This window comes from Berghia stephanieae, chromosome 12 (assembly GCF_034508935.2).
Source record: "Berghia stephanieae isolate SIO BIC M18660-M18661 chromosome 12, UCSD_Bste_1.3, whole genome shotgun sequence".
In the NCBI taxonomy this organism is placed as follows: Eukaryota; Metazoa; Mollusca; class Gastropoda; order Nudibranchia; family Aeolidiidae; genus Berghia; species Berghia stephanieae.
In genome coordinates this window covers 8,599,172-8,604,650 of record NC_088371.1, presented here as the reverse complement: position 1 = coordinate 8,604,650, position 5,479 = coordinate 8,599,172, and the positions used below count along the sequence as shown (strand labels likewise).

At 30.8% G+C, this 5,479-nt stretch overlaps 1 protein-coding gene across 3 annotated transcripts in view; it reads left to right on the top strand.

Moving 5' to 3' along the window:
- Nucleotides 1–5,479, top strand: part of LOC144958362 (muscarinic acetylcholine receptor gar-2-like) — a 488,871-nt gene that overhangs the window by 158,847 nt on the left and 324,545 nt on the right. The window lies entirely within an intron of this gene.

Genomic DNA, 5,479 nt, shown 5'->3' with positions numbered 1-5,479 from the left:
TTTTTTGTGTGTTGGTGCGTTATAATTCCGGATGGCAATGTTGTGAGTTTCTGAGCCAGGTACACAATATCTTCTTCTTCTTCTTCTTCTTCTTCTTCTTCTTCTTCTTCTTCTTCTTGTTCTTCTTCTTCTTCTTCTTCTTCTTCTCCTCCTCCTCCTCCTCCTCCTCCTCCTCCTCCTCCTCCTCCTCCTCCTCCTCCTCCTCCTCCTTCTTCTGTTCCTGGGGCGGAGGCCTAATCATTCTGATGGGCACGTTCTGACCATGTCGATATTGACTGACAGCTGGCACAGAAGGGCAAGGACAGCAGATCTACATCCATAGAGATAATAATAATAATAATAATAATAATAATAATAATAATAATAATAATAATAATAATAATAATAATAATAATAATAATAATAATAATAATAATAATAATGATACAATGGGTTTCGGTAAAACACTCACAACATCCACCAGTCGGATAGAACGTGAGTACCAACACACAAAACTATGAGTAACCTTGAGCACTTATCGATGCTGTATTCAAAGCTAATTAAAAAAAAACACTCACAACATTGCCATCCGGATATAAAATACCAACACACAAAAGCATGTGTTGCCTTGGACGGGGACATCAGTAAAAAAAAAAGAGGGAAAAAAATAAATTGGGATGAAAAAAACGAAACAATTAGAAATAATTGTAACAATCATAAAAGACTTACCAATCAATAATGGTAACGCTTTGTCAGCGATATTCGGTACACAAAGGAATATTATTATTATTATTATTATTTTATTATTTTATTTATTATTATTTTATATTATTTTATTATTATTATATTATTATTTTATTATTTTATTATTATTTATTATTATTATTATTATTATTATTATTATTATTATTATTATTATTATTATTATTATTTTTATTATTATTATTATTATTATTTATTATTATTATTATTATTATTATTATTATTATTATTATTATTATTATTATTATTATTATTATTATTATTATTATTATTATTATTATTATTATTATTATTATTATTATTATTATTTATTATTATTATTATTATTATTATTATTATTATTTTATTATTATTATTATTATTATTATTATTATTATTATTATTATTATTATTTATTATTATTATTATTATTATTATTATTATTATTATTATTATTATTATTATATTATTATTATTATTATTATTATTATTATTATTATTATTATTATTATTATTATATATATTATTTTATTATTATTATTATTATTATTATTATTATTATTATTATTATTATTATTATTATTATTATTATTATTATTATTATTATTATTATTATTATTATTATTATTTTTATTATTATTATTATTATTAATATTATTATTCTCATTATTACTATTATCATTAGTCTAGTTGTAACGTTGATGGATAATTCAAGGTAGACAATTCCAGACTATGAATACTAATGACCTGAGCTTTGTGTGTGTTTAGCTTTGTAGATTTTTAAAAATTTATTCCAAATAATTATCCAGTCCTTTAGTGTTGAGAGTCGGTGTCGATTTTTGTCACGTTATAGTGGGTCATGATTGATGAGATCTTTTGACGCGAATAGTCGTCACGTCACTTCCTTCCTAATGACGCATGGTAACTTAGCAACACTGGCTCTAAACTATCGGAACAATGGCGGACGCCCATATGAAATATTTCTCCGGTGAGCATAAAGGGTATCCAGAGGAAAAAAACCCCCATAAATTTGATCATGTTTTGACTTTTACACATTCTGATCACAAGGCATATGAAAAGTTATAGCCACCATGAAAAATAAAAAGTAATGATTTTCTTTGTTTAGAACCAAGATGGCCGCCGTTGCCAGGCGGCGTTACATCAGACTATTGAATCGTATTGCTGTAACGTCATTACCGATGAGACACAAATTGTCCAACATAATCTGAAAACCCCCGACATAATCCGACATTTGAAGGACGGTTTTTCTGGCCAAATTATTCAATGCGTATTGTTGTTTCGGTTTGTTTTGTTTTTGTTTTGTTTTCTCTCTCCAGGGTACAGTTAGAATTGACCTGAAAAACAGACAATTAGGTCTCGACATGAAAGGAATCATCAGAAACAAAAACAAAACAATAAAAAAACAACAACAAAAAAGAAAATAAAACAAAAACAAAAACAACAAGAGATAAATAAATTGGAATAACTAAATAAATATTAGAAATAATTGTAACAATCATGTAAGACTTACCAATAACGGTAACGCTTTGTCAGCGATATTCGGTACACAAAGGAATATTATTATGATTATTATTAGTCTCGTTGTAACGGTGATGGATAATTCAAGGGAGACAATTCCAGACTATGAATACTAATGACCTGAGCTTTGTGGGTGTTTAGCTTTGTAGATTTTTGTATTTATTCCAAACAATTATCCAGTCGTTCAGTGAGAGAGAGAGAGAGAGAGAGAGAGAGAGAGAGAGAGAGAGAGAGAGAGAGAGAGAGAGAGAGTCAGGGTCGATATGTAACGTTATAATATTGGATCATACTTGATTAGTTCTTTTGACGTGATTGCTATAATGTGTCATTGGCGATACACAAATTGTCCAACATAACCCCGCCCCCCCCCCCCAAAAAAAAAAAAAAAATCAATCAAAAACAAAATAACAGCAAACATTATATTTCGGCCCAAAAATAACCCAACCCCTCGCCCCCCCCCCCCCCCCCCCCCCCCCCCCCCCCCCCCCCACTCAAAATGAATAATTTTTAAATACATAAATAAGGAAAAAAAAGCACCAAAAAAAAAAAAAAAAAAAAAAAAACAACAAAACAAACAAAAACAAAAATGGAAGTCAAAAGCAAAAACAGCCAACTATATTTCATTTCGACCAAAAAAAAAAAAAAAAAAAAAAAAAAAGAAAGAACAGAAATCAAACCCGAAAACTATTTCAAAATTGTCCATCCCCAAAGATGGGCCAAAATCTCATTGAGTTCAAAGTTTTTATAAGGTCAAGGTTAAAGAATCAATTTAATGGATTAAAAAGTTTACTTTTAGGCAATTGCCAATATAACTCATACAAGAATATAATATTTTCATAAACAAATCAAGTCAGTAAAATAGCGGACACTTTAAAAAGTCTTCGGGTTGAGCGGTTTGTATCTGGCCGTAAACAGCGTTGTGTCTGTCGAAAAGAGTTGTAATACAATCGCCTAAGAGGCGTCATCATGTCTCGTTCCACATGTAACGTGTTGCTGTTGGTCAGGGACGAGCCTTTGTAAAGCGCTTTGAGCACGTTTAGTGGCTATTGCTCTATATAAAAGCTCACGCTTTTTAAAAAAAATTGCAAGAGTGAATGGCCAAGTTTGAAATAGATCTCAATTTTCTCTCCCAGCAGCAACAATAAAAAGTTTAAAAAAAAACAAAAAACATTTTTTTTTCTTTTAGTATTTTTTTTCTGTTTAGTTTTGTTTTCTATTCTTGGGCATAGTTGTTGTAGTTGGGTTTGTTTATTTCTTTTTTTTGGGGGGGTTGGGGAGGGGTTTGGTTTGTTTCGGGTTTTTTTTGGGGGGGGGTTTTTTTTGTGTTGGAGTCTGTCCTTTTGGGTATGCCGTGATGGAACAAGAACGTTGATATTGTAATAATAATAATAATAATAATAATAATAATAATAATAATAATAATAATTAATAATAAAATAAATAATAATAATAATAATAATAATTAATAATAATAATAATAATATATAATAATAATATATATATGATATGATGATGATGATGATGATGATTGATGATAATATATATGATGATGATGATGATGATGATATATATAATAATAATAATAATAATAATAATAATAAATAATAATATAATAATCATATCATATAATAATAGATTGGACAACAATTATAAAAAGGGCTTTTTTATAGGGCAGTATAACTAAACTTGTGTGTGTTGTGTGTGGGTGGGGGGGGGGGGGGGGGGGCGGGTTAGGAATTGATAAGATAACTGATTTGTGTTTAAAAATGACAAGATCTAAAAGGAAAATGGAAAAGGGGTTAGGGGGTGGGGGGGGGGGGGGGGGGGGTTGGAATCAGAATGACAATGGTGTAGAAGAACCAGAGTTGTATTTGATACGTTGATATATTATTATTAATTGTGTATTATTATTGTATTTTTATTGCATTATGTGGGCGAAGTGGCCAGGTGGTTAAGGCAATGCACTGTGACCCGGGAGGACCCGGGTTCGAGCCCCGCTTCAGGCACTTTTGTTTTTTTCCTTGAGCAAAATTATTAACCCCCCATTTGCTCAATTGGACAACATGGGTGATTCCTGTTGACATCAGACATCTTGTTTGATGAGTTATTTATATTCCTTCTTGGAATGCCTAGGCGACGATATCTTATGATGTCGTGACGGAAAAGGCATAATTGTTTTTTAAAAAAATATTGTTGTATATTCTAACATGGCAGACTCGCGCATGTAATACGACACACAAGCTTGTCATCGTCTTGATGGAGTACTCTCCCCTTGGAATTCAGCGTGTCATGTCTTAAAATACACACATCATGTCAATGTGTGTACTTACGTACGTGTGTGTGTATGTGGGTGTTATTGTTGTTATCGGTGTTGTTGTTGTTGTTGTTGTTGTTGTTGTTGTTGTTGTTGTTGTTGTTTTGGTTCTTGTTGTTGTTGTTGTTGTTTTCTTCTTCTTCTTCTTCTTCTTCTTCTTCTTCTTTTTTCTTCTTTTCTTCTTCTTCTTCTTCTTTTCTTCTTCTTCTATCTTCTTTCTTCATCATCATCAGCATCATTCTCATCATCATCATCATATCATCATCATCAATCATCATCATCATCATCATCATCATCATTCTTTTTTTCTTCTTCTTCTTCTTCTTCTTCTTCTTCTTCTTCTTCTTTTTGTCGTTGTTATTATTGTTCTTGTTGTTGTTCTTTTCGTCGTTGTTGTTGTTGTTTTAGTTGATGTTATTATTTATGTTTTATGTTGAATCATTCTAAAAATAAGAATAAAGAAGTTAATGTTAACCATTGTCTTGTAGCATGACATTCACCTTCGGTTGGTCAAAGGTTCGCGTCCCATTTCGAGCAAAGTTGAGTATTTAAAAATGGCCCTTTATTCAAATTCTCTCACCGCACTCACGTGTTAAATGTGTACATGGGAGTTAGGTTGTCTCGTCGAGAAAATAATTGTACTATCACCTAACAGGCGTCATGTCTTGTCCTACATGTTAAAGGTTACTGTTGGCTTGAGACTCATTGTAAAGTGATCTGAGCACGATTAGTGGGTGTTATTGCCCTACATGAATGTTCACGTTTTTATTTTCCAAGTATGCATTTCAATAAAATACCCACCATTTCTGACCTCCAGATCAATCGGATCGATACACTTAGAACCGTGTGTAAAATTAATTTAACGTTTATAGTCTGATTGAGATTTTTTAAAATGAGAACTAATCA